Here is a 20,382-nt window from a genome sequence, read left to right as displayed (position 1 = left end):
GCTATGCCGTTATTTTCACTTTACAAACGTAGTAGTTTTAAGCCCAACCATTTATTTGTTTCCTAAACCTAATTATTTATCTTTTGATGCCGAAAATAACGTGACGCCAAGGGGTGTGACAAAGCGGCAGCAGGTGACGAGTTGGGATGAGAAGTGACGGATTGACGGGTCGCCACCACGGCGTTGTCCGGACTGGGAGTTATCCGTGTTTTCGTCTTACAACTTTAACCCTTTGACAGTGTGTTTTCAGTTCATGAAAGTTAATTATAACATTTTGGTCACCTAGAAATGTCTTATTCAGCGTTTGGTTGTACTTAGCTCAACCCTCCAGTGTCACTTATGGTTCCAAAAAAAACAAGATGACGACGCCAAAATGCTGAACTCGAGGCTTCAAAACGACCACAAACCAATGGGTGACGTCATGGTGACTACGTCCACTTCTTATATACAGTCCGTGTAAAAGATGCTTTCTCTTTAAAGTAACATGTAGAAGAAAGGAGTGAGATTTTTCTACCAAGACAACTTTCATTGATGAGCCCTCTACACAATCACAGAGAATCATTACTGACAGGATCAGGGGTTGTTGATGCCGCTCATGTTCTTCCGTTGTGTGCGATCAATAGCAGCTCTTGGTTCATTCACTATTGAGCTAATGGTAAATGCAATGGGACCCTGGGAAGTGCTTCTCATTAACAGAAACTAGCTTTTAATGAAGTCCTGTCTCATTTAGACTGATGAGAAGAATTGATCCCTCTGCCGCCCATTGACTGCCTACTGTTTGACCTTTGGACCAGAGTTACAGTGGTTAAACTGTAAGCCAGCCAGAGCGGTTTTATTATGAGGTCAGGCGCTCTGCATCTGTCACCGTCGGCCCACACATGTAGCAGGAGGAGGAGATGGGAAATATGGAGGGATGATAATGAGAAGTTGAGGTCAGCAATAAGGCTAATGGGTGATGATGAGGGTGGAAGTGATGTGACGATGTTGCTGATGTTGCACTCTTTGCCCTCTTTTTACCCCGGGGCACTGTCTCCCAGCTGATCCCAAAGGCTCCGTCTATACCCTCCTAGACGCTGTCCCATCCTCCCTGGTGACCCGCCATAGCCTGCAGGCACTGGTGACAAATGACTGACAGAGAAAGCACCTTGTTGTCCGTGTTCAGGGACCAAGTAAAGGTGCTCCGTGGTCATTATAGAGGACCAGGGGCACCGCAGGGGAAGCCCCCAAATGATCTCACCTCTGTGCCCTCAGCTCACCTCTTTATATGCTAATGACGCTACGAAGCTGTCTGATGTGCTAATTTGCAACAGCTTGGCCAATCAGTGGGGAGCGCTGCGGTTGCCATGGCGCCGCCCAGCAGGAGCCGCTCTGGTACCAGGGTGAGTTCTAAAGGCGGCAGGTGGACAGCAGGGCCGTTTGGTTCCTGTCCTGTCACCTCACCTCCTTCGTCGTCTTCTGTCCGCGGGCACCAGCTGTGTCCCACTTCCACGTGTCACGACCCCAAAGATAACCACCACGGAGAGGTCACTCTGCCTCGTTTAGATCTGCTTTAGTGTAAAAACACCATTGTCTGATGTCAAATAAGGACAAATTTGTGGTACAATGTAGAGCTGAAATCTTCTCAGAACAGCACAGCAGGCCTGAAACGACTTATTAAGTAGCCGATTGAGATTAAACTTAATTAAAAACTGCATTAAACTCATCCATTTAACATTATACAGGAAAAAGCTATCGAGACAAGCACATTTTGTATGCATGTGGGGGAAGATATATTTCTGTGACTGCAAGATTATGGGGTAATTTGGGGATAAGTGCTTTAGAAAATGAAATGGAAATATGTAATACACTCAATAGATTTAATATGTATATAAATATTTAAAAAGTTGATTGGTTGCTTGTGAATTAGATTAGATCATGGTACAGATTAATACATGATTTTGTAGATATTTTATTTTGATATTATTATTATTTTACATATAGGAGTCAGTTGTTTTGTTGACCAAAATGTGACAATGTTCATGTAAAAAAATCAATAATATAATCACTAGTGTGAGTATGGATTTTTGTTTTGGACTTTTTGGGTATATGTAATATACATATATTTTATTTTTATTTCTTTCATTCATTTTCACTGAATAAATTTAATGAGAAGTGTACAAAATGTTTAATGTAAAAAGTGTACCTGTCTTGGTTTGTCAATATTTCAAAAGTGATGACTAATCAATGTTTTTTTGTATTTTTATTATGTGTATTTGAGTTGTATAAGTCGAAAATAACTGAAATAAACTAAATTATTTTAATATGGTCAGAATTTGGTGATGGCTAGAATATTTTTTATATATCATATTTTAGTATATTTACTATATTTTATTTGCTCAGCATGTAAAATAGGGCTGCCCCCTCTTAGTCGACTAATCTGTTGTTTTGTTCTTCGTTGACTAAGATTTCTTTAGTTGATTAGTCGTTTTTTATGCTGAATGACTTATTTCAAATAAACTTATGAGCACATCTCTGGTAAACACCAGATTTAAAGTGGTGCTTCTGAGTGATTCTTTGTGGAGAAACTTACAGATCTGTCAATTAAATCAACTAATCGATTAGTCGACTAAGAATTTCTTTGGTCGAGGACGGTCCTAATTTAAGACATTAATAACGTGGTAATATCCTCTGCTTTTAAACAGCTCATACACTCACAGCTGTACTGGAGTGACGACGAGTCAAATGCAAATTACAGTTCATTTCTTTTAGAGAGATCCAGTAAATCACTTGGGGACATTTGGATGCTAATGCGAATGAGCAGATTGAAAGAGGTTATCCCCCCCCACTCTGAAAGGCCGCAAGTGCCCTAATCCACAACAATCACCTCAAAATGAACCAACTTTCCACTGGAGACAGTGGCTCGACAATGAGACTCGGCTTCCTTTCAAAGTACCGTCAAATCAGTCATTCTGTCATTCTGTCATTAACGAGCTGTTGTAAAAACACATTGTCTTTGCCAGTGGGAATGAGGAGTAGCAGGGGTGAGGGGGAAGAGGAATTCCCATTCACAGGAAACTTTCACTGTAAAGAACCGTCCTCCTCCTCCTCCTTCTCCTCCTCCTCCTCGGGTCCATACCAAAGCCTGGGCTCCAATTAGGCCATCCAACTCAGCAAGAAGGGAAATAATTGGGCTGTTTGCCTATTAAAGGATGAGACATTGGACCTGCTGGTGACTCCAATGAAGCTTTTGGGTTCTTTTCAGGAAAGAAGAAATAGCAGAAGGGCCAGAGAGACAATAGGTATCATCTCTCACCAAGGCCTACACAGCCCTTTGCCCACTAAACTGCCAGTAAAAAAAGGATAATGGCAGAATGATTAGGCCTAATGGACTAATTCTTCAACTAACACCATTTGCTAACAATTTCTCACTCTTTTTTTTCCACCGTGCTCCTTAAAGGAAAGAGGCAAAGTGCTTTCATATGCAGTAAATCAGACGTTGTGAGCCACATTAGCTATATGACTTTGTTCAGCGGCTCACAATACACTTTTGTTTCTAAAAAAATATTGCCACTTCACCAGCAATTACTCCTGAAAGTGAGTGTTGATTGCCATTAAAGTAAAAGCCACATAAATTTAAAAAAAAAAAGAAGTCTGGTTGATAGATGATGGATTGTGTGTGCTCGTCACCTGTGCCTCAACCCAAAGACAGACCAACGTTAAGGGACCTTGCTTAGACTCTTACGCTAGTTGAATGGGTTTAGAGCCCAATCAATCTTCACCATGGCTTGTAAAAAAACTGCGTCTGTCAAAACACTGAAAACTTGGCATGGCTGTAGAACAGCGTGAACAATTTGCACTTATCAGAAATGAAAGGGCGTAGCTGTAGACGCCGTGGAATGTCAGCGCGCTGTGGTTGATGGGGGCAGGAAAAACTAAATGAGGATCATTAACTGGAAATAAAACTCCTGCGAGTAGGTACACGCCATACAACGGGGGCATTTCCTCGGGCCCTTTCGTATGGCACGTTGGCTTCAACTCCAGACGGGAAGATAACAGCTTAAAACGTGCTTGGCTGACGGGGCTACGGTGCAACAGCCAAAAAAAGACCCTCAATTATTCAGTCTCACCTTTACCTAAAAGCTACCCCATGTCACTCATGATGTATATTTGCCAAATTAGGGCCCAATTAGAAGTAATGGGCCTTGCAGTGTAAAATTTATTGCCATGCGGGTTTGATTAAGCACAGCAAAGGCTGCAGATTGATTGTTATTTCTGAGAGCCTCAAAACCGTTCAGTGTTTCAAAGCATTACGGAGGCGTTTAAGAAGAACTGGCTTCATAGAAAGCATATGAGGAAAATCTAAAAAAGAAAGAAATTAAAGATTGGTGTTAAGGCCTCCTACAAAATTACATTCCCATACAACTAAACTGCATTCTCAATCATATTTGGAAGGAAGCGTATTTTCTCCTGGATTACGGTCTCAGTTTTAAACCGTTTTAAACACACGACTAACATTGTAAATTGCGTGACGAATAAACAAATACGAAGATGAGAAATACTTGCCTGCGAATATTATATGTCTAGGGCTTTTATTGTGAAAGGTAAGAACTGAAGGAGTGGATCTGGTCTGCGCTGCATTTGTCAAGGTTGAAAGGAATAATAAAGTTAGTCGTCCTGGTTCGGACTATGGAGCCTTGTTGTTGTTGTTTCGGGCGCAACTCAACCAGTTCCGCACAACGTGATTGGTATATTCGCGGTGTGAAAGCTCAGAAAAATCGACCAAAATATATTCACGTTCTGTATAAAAGTATTCATGACAAAAACAACAGTTTGAAAATATATATTGACGTGCAAATTAATGGCATGAAAAAAAAAACAAAACAGTATTTTTAATCTTGGCAAAGCACTTCAGGACAAATCTTATTCTTCATCACCTCAAACAGCTCTCTGTTTAAGCATACTTTTGTGCCAGCCTCCTACGGGAACCATCTTTGACTAGCAGCCTGCAATAGCCTAATGAAATTTGTTAACCCACTGCGGTACTGGAGGCGGACAGAGCGGTGTGATCCGCTGTCAGAGTTCAGCTGTGTTTGGTGTCCGCGGTGCACAGGTTAAAGATTGATGTCTGCCCTAATCCCCATCTCCTCCCACACGCACACACTCACTTTCTCTCCCTTTGTCTCCGCGAATCCAAAGCAGAATCAAAGAGAGCATTGAGCGGACCTGGAGTGCCAGCACACCCCATTGCACATGAAAAACCGATAGGTTCCCTTTCGAGCCTCGAGAGGTAAAGCCCTGAACTTTGAGGTCCACATTGTCCCAGTGCACTTTGACACAAGGACAACAATGGAAGCCCTATCTCCAGCTATAACGCCAGCTCAGTAGAAGGGGCAGAAAACCATTCAACCCATCATTAACCCTTCTGGAAACCAGAGAATGGGGTAGTCCCACCGTAACACCCTGCCCCATACACCTCACACACACCGCCCTCCCCAACAGACCAACTCCCCTCCAGCGGTACAGCCCCCCTTTCGTCCCATTGTGCCATGAGTGATGGATTCTGGTGGATGGGAAGAAAATGAGGGCCGTAGAGAGTTTCATGGGCTTGATTGGCAACTTTGGATATGCAAACTGTCAAGAGAGAAGGCAGGAATAACTATGGTACACCTAAATGGGCTGGCCCCAAAAGGAGAGAGGGCAAGGGGGCACAGTGTTGACACATAATCATAATGATAAAGAAAAAGAAGTCCCTGTAGAGAAACCTTGTGTGCAGCTTGGGCCTTTTCTCTAGTGGGTTAACCTGATCTCCTGTGAATGCTGATGGAGGATCATGCAGATATTTTTTGGGGGGCGTAGAGAAGGCTGACGGTGTTTTTTATGGAGGCCTCTTTTGAAGCGCGGGGGCATTATAAATGCTAAATACCAAGCCGGACCCAGATGATCACCATAGCCCGCGGCAATCAATAAGTGAATGGAGACCAGGTGGTGATGGCGCCATTCAGAAAGAAAGGAGGAGGACCAGGGTTTTACCAAGTGGGGCAGGAGTGAATACACAATGGAGGTTTGGAACTGGGAGATCATAAAAGTGATTGGACGCTCTTGCACACATCAGCGGCAAAAGCTTTGATTAAGCACAAGCCGAGATGGAGGAGGATCAATAGATGTGTGTAGGATCTCAAAGCCCTGAGGGTGGACATAAGTACACCAACACTGACTAATGTTAGGGGTATTGCTCTAAGATCTATACCAACACTTTTAAACCCCTTTTTTGCTAATCTTCAATACCAATATTTGGGTTTTAAAGCAATGTATTCTATTGTAATTCAGTATTGAATCCGCCTATCAAATCCCAATCCCTTTGAATCCTTATTAAATCGATTTAGGTCTAGTTTGTAGTTTTTTTCCCCCCTCAATTATAAGAGAACTAAACTTAAAGATTAGCTAGTTTGTTTCACTAGAGAAGACACAACACAAATTAGTTTTAAGTCTTCTTCATACAGTAAATTATGGTCCCATTTAGAGTCAAATAGGCCATAAAGCAGGGGATGCTTTAGGGTCGGGCTACCTTGTGATTGACAGGTTGCTACCACGGTGGTGTTGGCCGCTCTGGGAGTTGTTGTCCGTGTTTTCGTCTCACAACTTTAACCCTTTCACAGTGTGTTTTCAGTTCATGAAAGTTAATTGTAACATTTTGGTCATCTAAAAATGTCTTATTCAGCGTTCGGTTGTACTTAGCTCCACCCTCTCGTGTCACTTCAGGTTGCAAAAAAACAAGATGAAGACGGCCAAAATGCCGAACTTGAGGCTTCAAAATGGCTGTCCACAAACCAACGGGTGACGTCACGGTGACTACGTCCACTTCTTACATTCTATGGTCACATGACCAAGCGGCGGTATTTGACGAGTTGGTAGAGAGAACGATCTTCCATGTAATTTACCAACCTAGAAGAGGATCCAAAATCAAACAACCTTTTTCTCTCAAAGTCCGATAAGTACTTTCCTTTTGCTTTAATTTAATTCCAAGCCAATTCTCATATTCGTACATGTTAATAACCATGATCGTGATCCACCTGTACGCCACATGTTTGTGTTGTTTTAACTACACTGAAAAATATTCCACCTGTTCTTTGAACAAGCTAATGTATTAATGACTCTGCTCTGCTCACCATGTGATCCCAGCTGCTTAGCCATGTCTAATGTGATCCAGGTATGGGTTTAGCCTTCACTTAACTCTAATCCCTGCACACTTGATACTTTCTTATACGCCACTGTAATGCAAACATCATGCAGAGGCTCGCAGCAGAGCTCCTTAATGTGATTGCAAAAAGGAGGGGGAGGCAAACATTAAAAAGATAAGCTTTGCCCGTAAACCGTTACACATTAATATGGATCAGGTGAAATCCCTTTTCTTCTCTCACTCAAGGGAGCTGAAAAGACGAGTGCAAGAGGATTTAACTTCCGTGCCGATCGAGGAACAATATGAAACAATAAACCCAAGTGTTTCTTATTTACCGTTTTGGTTTAATGTGTTTTTAAGTGTGCCAGTGTACTTAAAAGCAGCACTGCCATATGTTGGGGTGCCTTGCTCTAGTTAATCAAATGATAAATCACCAATACAGAACAGCTGCTGTATGCTATGGTCACAACTGCACTCATCTGGATTGATTTAAAGAAAACGGGGCGGACTGTAAGACAGAAATACAGTTGAGAAACACACGCATATGAACTGTATTTACTGTATATGTGACAATTTATTTACATTAAACATCTTTAATCAAGTAATTTAATCAGCTTTACATATTATCATGAAGCAATCTGTAAATGTTAATTGTCTAAATGACTACTTGTACACCAAGTAGAAGCTTTTTATGTGTTCAGTTATAATTGAGCACATTCCCTTGTTTCATTTGCATTTGTAATATCACCCCATATTGATATCCCCTTTGGATTACATGCTTTTTAATGAACTCAACATCGGTGGGAATAATCACAGTCATTTTCATCCACTGAATGTTAATCATATCTTGCTGCTCTGTCTTTAATTAACGCCACGCAGCAAGTCGCTGCATTCGTTAATGTAACTAATGAGCATATTATTCTGAATAATATCAGGATTTTCTCAGCGGTGGCAAAAAAATAATAATTATTATGCTGATTATCTGCTAAAAACTCAGGAATCAATATTGTAAATATGAGTGCTGATTTCTCTTAGTGGCTTTTCTAACGCACGATGAATGGCCGCCACGGCTTTGACCCTCGCGACCCCCGAGTTGTCGCTTGAAATTGAAAATTTGAAAAGCTACCCTGTGGAGCTTTCACTAAAAGCTTTGTTTACATTCAACATTTCTCATCGAGACACACTGTATGTGTCGTTCAAGGTCCAACAAACACCTTGAATTCATTTCCTACATCATTCTACTTTTGAAAACCATTTTTGAATGTTTTGTTGTTGTTTACATCGGCTTTGCGTCTTCTTCTTCTTCTCTTTTGTTGCTCCATTTTACGCCAAACCAAATGTTGGTCTGTAAACAGTTTTGTATTGTTCGCATTGTGTTCAACACTGGCTACTATCAGAATCTCTCTTCTCCCTTAAGGCTTACATGTGGGATTGTGTTTTCATCCAAATATTACATGCTATGAGGTTGAGTAATTAATACAAAAACTATAATGCTGCAGAGGAATGTTTCTTTAAACTTTGCATACCCCAAGGGGAAGTGAAAGTCATTGAGCTGTATGAAACTCACAGCGTTTTTCCTCCTCTATATTAACCTGGTCTCAGGATCGGTTCACTTTGAACCTCGGAGCTGTGGGTGCTGATGAGCCAAAGCTTCCCCGGTGAGAGTTTAATTACAATGTTCTCCGATTTCTAACCTCTCGTGTGTGAGTTATGGGCTGGAATTAAAATAATCTATCATTTAGCTACCTGGAGAGGGCCGTGCTTTGCGCCCATTTGATATCACAGCGTTTTTTTTATTTCATGTCGGCATGTAAGAAGATGCGAGTACTTATTGTAAGAGGCCTAGTTATCCTCAAGCCCATTGCTCCATTTCCTCAGAAGATAATGTTACCGGTATTTGCGAGGATTTATCTTATTTGCATTTCACACCAAACTACTTACTCTCCGATAATGGGAACGTACAGATATAGAGCGCCCATCTCACATGAGGAGATATATTCACAGCAGATCAAAAGAAGCTTTCCGTGCCAGCTACTCGTTCCTCTGAAGCTACACTAAGACGCTCACACAAGCCTTTCCAGACTTCTCAGAGCCCTCTGTGTTTTTTTTTCAAACACAGATTCAGAGACAGCGATCACACGTCAGATGACACCAAGCAAAGACTAAACAGAGAGACAACTTGAAAGCTGAAAGTTGTCGTGACTCCTGCTTTTTCAAAGAGATGTGATATAGTCTTCTCTCAGCACCTCGATTGTACTAAATCCAAAACGCGCTTCAAACAATGTTTTGCAGAGAACGTCTGCATTGATATACAGTATAGGTGTGTTACAGTATGCTCGTCACTGCGTAACGCTGTGTGTAATTTTTGATAATTCTGGAAAATACAAACGGAAATTGCAAACATGCCCTCGGTTCGTGACTTGCAGCACAGCGGTTGTTCACTTCTGTAATCGGCACAGACAGGGAGCGTATAATAAACACTGGTAGGGAATGATAAGGTTTGTCTCACTTTAAAACTGTTAACGCCGCAGTTTTACTGGAGTGGGACACGGCAGGAAGGCAGCACTAAATGTCTCTAAAGCTTTATGATGAGTTTGGGGGAAAAGAGAGAGAGAGTTGGGGATGAAGAAAGTGTGGTGAATTAGACGCAAAAGAAGTCATGACTCGTCAACATATATCTCCACTTCCTCACGCACCACTTTTCCTCCCCCGTTCACTCTTTTCCATTTTTCTATTCATCCATCCAGCGTAGGCACTTTATAGTTTGTTACTACATCTTATTGGAAAAGTTGCTAAATGCAGATTTAATGTGTTCTACATATTTAAACACCATAAGTCTTATTAAAAACTATACTTCTACAATTACTTTTGAAATAATAATAATACAATCCTTAAGATTTACTGGTTGTAACCATAGACTGTATATAAGAAGTGGATGTACTCACAGTTATATGTCACCCATTGGTTTGGGGACTGCAGTTTTGAAGCCTTGAGTTTGGCGCTTTGGCCATCGCCATCTTGGTATTTTTGCAACAAGAAGTGAAACGAGAGGGTGGAGGTAAGTACAACTGAACGCTGAATAACATTTTTAGGTGACCAAAATGTTAAAATTAACTTTCATGAACTGAAAACACACTGTTAAAGGGTTAAAGTTGTAAGAAAAAAACCCAGACAACACCCAGACCGGACAACGCCGTGGTAGCGACCTGCCAATCACAAGGTAGCCCCGCCCTAAAGCATCCCCTGCTTTATGGTCTATCTGACTCTAAATGGGACCATCATTTACTAAATGAACATCATGCTGTATTGAAGAAGACTTGAAACTAGAGATTGAGACCATAAACTCATGTTTACAATGTTTACTGAGGTAATAAATCAAGTGAGAAGTAGACTCATTTTCTCATAGACTTCTATACAATCAGACTTCTTTTTGCAACCAGAGGAGTCGCCCCCTGCTGGCTGTTAGAAATAATGCAAGTTTAAGGCACTTCAGCGTTGGCTTCACTTTTCAGACCTGGAGCTTGTCGCCTGGTTGTAACAGCAAGTTTGCTTTAACAGTACAGTTCCCAAAGTTTTGTGTTTCTGTCAGGCTTAATTGCCACCTGTGTGTGGGTATGCAATATGAACACCAACGGGAAAGGTGGCCATTAACAATGGAATATTTTGTATAAAAAGGCAATTACAGTACACAGATATATTGAATGAGTGCTACTGCACAAATGTCAGCCATAAATAGTATAACAAACTGGTGAAGATCTTGAGGATTATAACTATAAAAAGGTCCACAGCCCGGCTACAGTAGTAGAGCTGCAACTAACAATTATTTTCATTGTCGATTAATCTGTTGATTAGTTGTTTGGTATATAAATTATGTCAGAAAATGGTGAAAAAATATCGATCAGTGTTTCCCAAAGCCTAAGATGACGTCCTCAAATGTTTTATTTTGTCCACAACTCAAAGATATTCAGTTTACTGTCATAGAGGAGTAAAGAAACGAGAAAATATTCACATTTAAGAAGCTGCAATCAGAATTTTAACTTTTTTTTTCTTAAAAAATTACTCAAACCCATTATCAAAATAATTGGAGATTACTTAATAGTTGACAACTAATTAATTAATCGTCGCAGCTCTATACAGTAGCCTTATATTTTCTTATTTCCCATTTAAAACAAGAAAAAAAACAAGAAAAGATTGTAATGAGAATTGAAATTCAGGTGAGCTCAAGTGCCTCCCTGCCAGCAGCCACAGTACTAAAACCACAGGATGCCGTTACTCATTCTGGAGTAAGTGAGCCACATGAAGCCGGTAACCGCTGTAGGTCCCAACGGATTTAGCAAAAAAGGTTCTGAACTGTTTGCTGAAACCACAAATGCTTCAATTTGTGACTTCTGGAAAATCTGAAGTAGGGTGGAAATGATTCTTTTCCAGTTTGTGACCTTGATTATATTTGTGTTTCAAACACTCCAGCGCTCACCATAGATTATATTTGGCAAAGGAATTAGTCTGATTGTCACACACAGCTATAATAGTAAAGGTTTAAATTCAACCTCACGGCTGCAGTGCGTTTAGTAGGGAAGTTTGAATGACAAGTTTTCCTCTTGCCTTCCCTGAGGTTTTCTCACTAAAGATTCACACTCCATCCATCCGTCCATCCATCCATCAACCCATCCACTGAGCCATGAGAGTCTTCTTCGTTATCTGTTGAATGCGTGCTTCATTTGCCTGCTCAGCCCTGCCTTGTTTGAGGGGATTTGAGGGGCGAGATTGCTAATCCCAACTTTGAACATGAATCAGCGTCCAGGGGGAAGGCCTCCTGGATTCTCAGCCTCTTTCTTATGATAATGGTCCAATCAGTATGGCCGGAATGATGAAAATGCCAGCCAGCTTATCTCAGTGGGACAGCTTGGCGGTAGGGGAGGGAGGCCTGTCAGAAAGACAACAAGAACCTGTTTTGAAATAAGGAGGGAGCCGCTCTTATTTCTGCTAGCTAGTTATAGCGGTGTATCTGTGTGTGTGTGTGTGTGTGTGTGTGTGTGTGTGTGTGCGTGTTTGTGGATGTGTGCATATACTGTTGGCTGAGGTAAATCGGATAAAAAAACAGGCTTCGGTATGATTGTGTATATCGGTATTTGCATTTGCATGAATGTACATTAGGCGTCATATTATTATTATATATACACTCACCGGCCACTTTATTAGGCACACCTGTTCAATTGCTTGTTAACACAAATAGCTAATCAGCCAATCACATAGCAGCAACTCAATGCATTTAGGCATCTACACGTGGTGAAGACGACTTGCTAAAGTTCAAACCGAGCATCAGAATGGGGAAGAAAGGGGATTTAAGTGACTTTGAACGTGGCATGGTTGTTGGTGCCAGACGGGCTGGTCTGAGTATTTCAAAAACTGCTGATCTACTGGGATTTTCACGCACAACCATCTCTAGGGTTTACAGAGAATGGTCAGAACAAGAGAAAATATCCAGTGAGCGGCAGTTGTGTGGACGGAAATGCCTTGTTGATGTCAGAGGTCAGAGGAGAATGGGCAGAGTGGTTCGAGATGATAGAAAGGCAACAGTAACTCAAATAACCACTCGTTACAACCAAGGTATGCAGAATACCATCTCTGAACGCACAACACGTCCAACCTTGAAGCAGATGGGCTACAGCGGCAGAAGACCACCCGGTACTAGCAAGGTGTACCTAATAAAGTGGCCGGTGAGTTTATATACCTGCATATATACTGAATATACACACATACACAAACATACTAAGGCTGTCAAAGTTAACGCGATAATAATTAATTAATAATTAAACTAATTTCTTTAACGCATTAACGCAACTTGCGATTTTTAGGTTATAGCTGGCTCAGTTTTAAAGCTAGAGTGAAGATACTGTCATCATATGAAACAAGAAAACCTAAGGAATCCATCGGTACCAACCATGTCGTACTAGCTTGTCGAGAAAAAGGGTAAATAACGCTCCAAACTTACACTAACTTCTGGTGAGGAAAAACTGGAATGGCCATTGTCAAAGAGGTCCCTTGACCTCTGACCTCAGCATACTGACACACCGACAGCTGTTGTTGCCTGTTAGACTTGAGATTGCCATGTTATGATTTGAGTATATTTTTCATGCTAAATGCAGTACCTGTGAGGGTTTCTGGACAATATTTGTCGTTGTTTTGTGTTGTTAATTGATTTCCAATAATAAATATATACATATATTTGCATAAAGCAGCATATTTGCCCACTCCCATGTTCATAAGAGTATTAAATACTTGACAAATCTCCCTTTAAGGTACATTTTGAACAGATAAAAATGTGCGATTAATCGTGATTAACTATGGACAATCATGCGATTAATCATGTTAAATATCTTAATCAATTGACAGCCTTAATCACTGCCCATGCCAATCTTATGGATATGACAACAGGTGTCTTTAGTCATCGTCAGCGGGCGGTGCACGGGTCCAGTAACATTGCAGATACGTTGGTCGAGGTATTACAGTATTTGGCATGAATGAAAAGTGTTAACTATCAGTAAGGTGGAAGTTCTTGGCAGCTGGAGGAGCAGAGGATGGGACTTGATGGGAATTGGCTGTGTGTCCATCAGTGTACATGCGAGCTAGAGTTACAGTGAAGGCATTACGCCAGATTATGGGGCTAAGCAGGGGGCACTGTCTGTCTCTCTGCTGGTACTTGGGAGAGGACTCGGGCTGGACCGGACACACAGCTGTTCCTGGCCGCTCCGCACCAGACACTCAGGCGTCCAATAAAACTGCATGTGTGTGTTTTTGTGTCTGTGTTAATGTTTGTCTTGTTGGGAGCGTCTGTTCCTGTTTTTGGAGCTGCTCACGTCCCAATTATGTGCGCGTAAGCGAGCAAATATGTGCGTACGAACGGCCCTCTCGTCGCTCCACTTTCCCACCGTGCGATGAGGGATAGCCTCCTGTGATGTGGCGACGAGAGCGCGTAACTTATCCAGAAGTCTGCCCAGGGCTGCAGCTCTGTAATGAGAGGCCATTATCACTGGAGAGTACACTGCACCGGAGATAAGAGAAGCCCAGCCTGCAGGCAACCAGCGCTGCTCACCGTCACTACCCAGGAATAGCCGTATGACGCCTGTATCTCCAAATTAAATTCTCATCCCCTTTCCTCTCTCTCACTACCCATTACCTCAAATGTTCCTGGCCAGTCTTTATTTCTCTCTCCGTCCCGTTTATCTCCTTTCCTGTGAGGAATTTTTTTTTGCCCAAACTGCTCCCTTCTTTCTCTCCAATGCCTCAGGATTGGCCGGGTCCAGGTGGGATTGTGCTTGTCAGTGGAGGCGGTGGGAGTGGATAACAAGCGGAGAAGAGGAGCACGCTGATTATGAGCCCACCCGCCCTGACGAAAAAAAAAAAGAAAAAAAAAAAAGCTCACTCCATCAGAGGATAGGAATGGCATGTGCAGTGTGCCAGCGGAGCTCCGAACCCATGAGCTCATTTTCTATAAGTGTGAGTGCGGAGTAGAGATGGGACACCGTATCCGCGGAGGAGCGCATGTGTTGTGTTTGTGACCTTTGGGCCCGCTCGGGTTACATTATGTGTGAAATTTCACTGTGACATCATGTACATAATCATTAGCACAAGGTTGATGTGAAATGCAAATTGTCAGAACAAACTTCCAACTAAGTAGCTTGAATCAGAGTAATTTCATTAAAACCACAACAAGTCTGGGCTCAAATCGTAAAATACTAAATGAAATGAACGACACTAATAGTCCTCTTTCCCTCTATATCATCCATCTTAGTTTGCCTTTGAGTTTTCTTTTCAGCATCTTCTCTGATATTTAAATCCCTCTCCATTTATTACAGGCTGAGAGGGGAGAGGATGTGCCTCTGTCGACTTTCATTTGCCCTGTTAGACACCATTTGCATACACTAACTTCCACACTGCCGACCAATAACAGCAGTGATGCAGAAGAGGATTTAATAGAGAAACTTTACTAAGTGGATATGAAGGAGGCAAGCGGTTTGCATGAAGTCCTTTCCATTCTGTGTGTCCTTATCAGCTCCGCTCACAAAGCCGGGCCTCAACACTGTGAACTGGAGGGAGGACGGATGCACTTATAGAAACGTATGCAGAGAGCGGCGGGGACACTTAAGTTCAGAAGTTAAGGCAAAAGATCCAGTAGGGGAAAGTATTCAGTATTCAGACCTCTCCTTTTTGGGTGTTTCACATTCAGATTATTAGAATTAGCCGTCAGTTCACATCTGTGAGGCTGCCAGGTTGTTGAGCTTTCTGGGAACGAGGTACCAAATGCTTTTAGCTCATCCATTTAAGACAAGCATGTGTGAATACGGTTTATAGTATTACAAAGTAGACTAGAAGCAAGGGACACGGTAGTGAAATTACATAAATAAAGTGACAAATAAAGTGATACAATTAAGGATAAAATAAAGATGAAGACAAAATTCTAAATAAACATCTTCTTTTCTTTCAAAGGTCTTTTTATTAATTGTCAATAATCAATAGAACAGTCACTATACAAGGAAAGTTAATTTAATAAATAAATAAACATCTAACAGTAAAAAGGTCTGTCAATCGATTAAAAATATTTAATTGTGATTAATCGCATGATTGTTCATAGTTAATCGCAATTAATTGCAAATTAATCATACTTTTTTAATCTGTTCAAAATGTACCTTAAAGGGAGATTTGTCAAGTATTTAATGCTCTTATCAACATGGGAGTGGACAAATATGCTGCTTTATTCAAATGTATGTATATGTTTATTATTGAAAATCAATTAACAACACAAGACAATGACAAATATTGTCCAGAAACCCTCACAGGTACTGCATTTAGCATAAAAAATATGTGTTCAAATCATAACATGGCAAACTGCAGCCCAACAGGCAACAACAGCTGTCAGTGTGTCAGTGTGCTGACTTGACTATGACTTGCCCCAAACTGCATGTGATTATCATAAAGTGGACATGTCTGTAAAGGGGAGACTTGTGGGTACCCATAGAACCCATTTACATTCACATATCTTGAGGTCAGAGGTCAAGGGACCCCTTTGAAAATGGCCATGCCAGTTTTTCCTCGCCAAAATGTAGCATAAGTTTGGTTGGTACCAATGGATTCATTAGGTTTTCTAGTTTCATATGATACCAGTATCTTAACTCTAGCTTTAAAACGGAACCCGCTACAACCTAAAAATAGCAAGTTGCATTAATGCGTTAAAGAAATTAGTGCCGTTACAACGAATTTGCATTAACGTGTTATTATCGCGTTAACTTTGACAGCCCTATTCCTCAGAACTCAAATGTGAATACAGCCCAGAATAAGTAGCTTGAAAGGAAAAGAAAAGAGACCTCGAGTTCAGGGCGAGATTCATTGTGATTTCCCTCCACTTTGGTTAACATCTGGCTAATGAATCCTGGTTCACAGGGTCCATCTGACGCTTCAGTCTGTTGGCTCTCATCCGGCCCGAGCCCGGGGTGAACGTGAACTGCTGTCTCACCGCTTCCTGATTAGACTGTACATGAATTAATACCAGCGGCTGACACATCATCAGAGCTGCTCTGGTGAAACAGAGAAGACAGGTGTCCCTCTGGCAGGACTTTCCACATTGTGTGTGTGTGTGTGTGTGTGTGGACATAATAGTGAGAGAAAGGGGTCTACAGTGTTAATCTGTCACACTCTGCCATGCCTGTCCACGTTCAACCAAATGTTCATCAATCACACGTGTCCGCTGAGCACACACACACACACACATTTACAGTGCCAGCGCGTCTGCCCAAAAGTGACTCAGGCCACCCGTCGTCACCGTCCCCTCCTCTGGCATATGTGGCACCTGCCACACACCGCCGCTGACCAGCCAGAGGGACTGAAACCAAATGGCCGTGCAGCAGCGGTTACATCCGCAGTCATCCAAAACACCCGACCCCAACGGCCTTCCAACTGTGGGACACCTGGAGCTCCCCGAGTCCGGAGAGGATAGGCCGCATTAAAACCCTTAAAACACCCCTTTCCCTCCTCCGAACTCCACCCAAAACATGCAACGGTGACACTGTGACAGTCCGTGTTTTGGGAATACAAGAGCTCATCAATCATCGATTAGCTCACATTTTTATTTGTCGTGTCAAACATAAACACTTTGCTCCGTTGCACATCCAAGCTTTTCCCTTTTCTTCCGCTCCCATTAACGGTCGATTCTCCGCGGTGACGCCCACTTTTACCACGCTGCAGATGCTTGCAGGAAGAAGAAAAAAAAAAACACACTTCCTTAGCTTTGAGAGCTGCAAGCAGGTGTGAAAACAAGCCCAATGGTGAGGAAGAGGAGGAGGAGGAGGAGGAGGAGGAGGAAAGAAGGAGGAAGAGGTGAGGTATGCTATGCTCCAGTTAAAGCTGTGGGGTTTAGTCTGTGGCTCCTTCATGTGGCAGAAGCCCATTAATCATTGCTGCTCACTGACAGGACCTCTGCAACACACACAGACACACTTACACCCACGTGCATGAGCACCCACTCCGCCCCCGCTGCCACATACACGGAGGAGCACGCCCTGATTTTACCGCCGATCATCTCTCGCCCACGTCCATCCCATCGAACCATCCATCTTATACATCCATCTCCATCTCCATCCAGCTCTGAGAAGCGCTGGCAACCGCTCACGAGCCATCAAATCTGCTTTCATTTCTTTCTCCACTTGGCAGCCGTTGAGAGAGAGAGCACAATCTCAACATCGCACCAAAGAAAATAAACTGAGGGTGAAATGCTACATAAACTGTGAAATGACGTCAAAACAAAACAGAAACAATGAAGCCGATTTCTCAGTAAACACACAGTTTCACAGAGCTCTGCTGCTCAGAGTGGCTTAAAAGAAACCCGATTATGAACCTGAAAAGACTTTCTAACAGACGACGGAAAACTGGTTTATTGGTAACACATCACGCTGCTCTGGCTTGAGCTGGTTGAGCCCGAGCACAGATCCCATTCCTAACTTTGCATGCAACGATACAGTATACTGTATATTATTAAAAGAGTTCTGAGTGCACACACAATTTAAGGATGAATGGCATTTATAAAAACAAAATTCTTTATAAATGAAACACTTGGCAGCTGAAGAAAGGAACACAAACCGTAGAGATTTTTGAGAACTCCACAACGAAGTGACTTCTATTTAAAACCTTTCATTTAAAACCTTTCCACTTAGCTCTAACGTGACATGAACTAAACCGGTCTGGAAGTTTTGGAAGATTTGTCTGGTTCTGTAGATGTTTTGATTGGAGACAGTGAAATACTTATTATGTCTCTTGTTTTTTTTTTAACATACTGCATTGGAAATATTTTCCCTTTATGAACAGGGTTGGAAATTAAAGCAGCAGTGGGTAGAAATGGAGCAAATATGATTAAAAAAAAGTTATTTTTATAAAACTATGTCACTTTATCCTGACAGTAGTGCATGAGACATGTAATCTGAAAATAATCATGTGCCTCTGTGTCCTCCGGTGTTCCTAATGGCAAATAATGAATGAATGAATGAATGAAAACTGATGATTATTAGACCAGAGATTCACACAAGTTCACACCAGAGGGTCGAATTATTCAGTTTTCTTTCCTGAGAATTAAAAGTAAAACTAAAGTAATCCTATTTAACAAAAATGCTGTTGCAGTGTACTTATTATTTAGTTATTTTTATTCTTTAAAAGTCACCAGAATGCAGGAAAACAAAGTCTCTTAAAGGGAAGACCCCCCTCTTTGGTTTTGAAATCCTCCCTATTTTTGAGGTCTCAAGGTTGGCAAGTATGTAGCAGCCTCTTGCATATTTTACCAACATTTGGTTGGTGGCTGGTGCTAATTTCCAACCCTGTTTATGAAGCCTATACATCATTAAAAAAGGTACTATTATGGCAGTAAAAGAAAGAGTCTGAGTCAACTCTATGAAGGTGTTATAACCCAAAGCCACCACTAGGGGCTATCTACTCCACAGGTTTCTCCACTTGAAAGCAGAAACTCCCCCCAAGCTTCAGTCAGCAACCACTTCTCATGACAAAGGATTAAAGGCTGAGTATATTACAGGACGTGTATTATTCCAGCAGTATGCATTTCACTAATGGATCCATCAAAGTTTTGACTGAATGAAAAGAAAAGAGAAGAAACATTTTGAATCTGAAGCCGAGCGACCGCAGTTTTCCACATTAATCCAGCATGTGCAACCGGGCTGCTTTTCCAGTTCTGTGTGAAAATAAGGAATGTGTGTGTTGGGTTTTTTTCTGTTCAAAGAGACAATGATTACTCTGCAAAATTATCCACTGAGATGAGAAGGCACAATGAACAAATTATACCCTTGAAGTTTTCTGCAACTGCATGCAAATTTGAGAAGAAACAAATATGTAGTGTGTGTGTGTGTGTGTGTGTGTGTGTGTGTGTGTGCGCTTTAACCCGTTCGGCTGGTACAACATCAACATGGTGTGTGAGATGTGCCCCAGTTGTAGCGGTGAATGTAAACAAGTGCGGTTTGAGCGCATGAGAAACAGATGATAAGGATACAGATTTGAAGATGTGTAGTTTTGTTTGTCACAGTGTCAGTGAGGAGCACTGAGAGCATGAAGGATGGATGCACATCTAGAGTGCCACAGAGCTGCCGCAGCCTGGTTAAGGTACAGAGGGGGTGCACCGATATCGATACTGACTCAAATAGCTGGATCGAATGTCAGTGACAATGGGGCCAATCTATTCAATTCAATTCTATGTTTAAATACTAGGGCTGAAAAATTAATCGAATAATAATTGAAATTCAAAATCGCAGGGGCCGCAATATTTGTTAAAGGAACAGTATGTAGGATTTAGTGGCATCTAGTGGTGTGGTTGCAGATTGCAACCAAATGAATACCCATCCGCTCACTCCTCCCTTTCCAAGACTGTGGTAACGTGAGCCTCGCTCAGAGGCCATCCTTACCATAATAACACTACTGTAGGAGCAACGAAAGCCAGACGGCGACTGGCGGTACTACGGTTTTGCACTCTGTGGCTCACGTTACCGCAGTTTCACAAGTGTGTCGGAGAACTATGGTGGCCTTCAGGTAACGTAAAAATTTGCTCGGTTTGTCCATTCTGGGCTACTGTAGAAACATGGTAGACTCCATGAAGAGGATCCACTCCCTATGTAGATATAAACGGAACATTCTAAGGTAACGAAAACACAACGATTCTTATTTTCAGGTGATTATACACT

At 41.9% G+C, this 20,382-nt stretch overlaps 2 long non-coding RNA genes across 3 annotated transcripts in view; one reads left to right on the top strand and one right to left on the bottom strand.

Moving 5' to 3' along the window:
- LOC119479272 overlaps positions 1–20,382 on the bottom strand; it is a 209,292-nt gene that overhangs the window by 75,647 nt on the left and 113,263 nt on the right. The window lies entirely within an intron of this gene.
- LOC119479274 lies at positions 5,348–20,157 on the top strand. Its single transcript, XR_005204655.1, has 3 exons — positions 5,348–5,360; positions 11,009–11,015; positions 20,084–20,157. It is a non-coding gene; the product is annotated as an uncharacterized LOC119479274 (long non-coding RNA).

Source organism: Sebastes umbrosus, chromosome 20 (genome assembly GCF_015220745.1).
Source record: "Sebastes umbrosus isolate fSebUmb1 chromosome 20, fSebUmb1.pri, whole genome shotgun sequence".
In the NCBI taxonomy this organism is placed as follows: domain Eukaryota; kingdom Metazoa; phylum Chordata; class Actinopteri; order Perciformes; family Sebastidae; genus Sebastes; species Sebastes umbrosus.
Note: the sequence above shows the minus strand (reverse complement) of the source record. Positions and strands in the feature narration are given on the sequence as shown.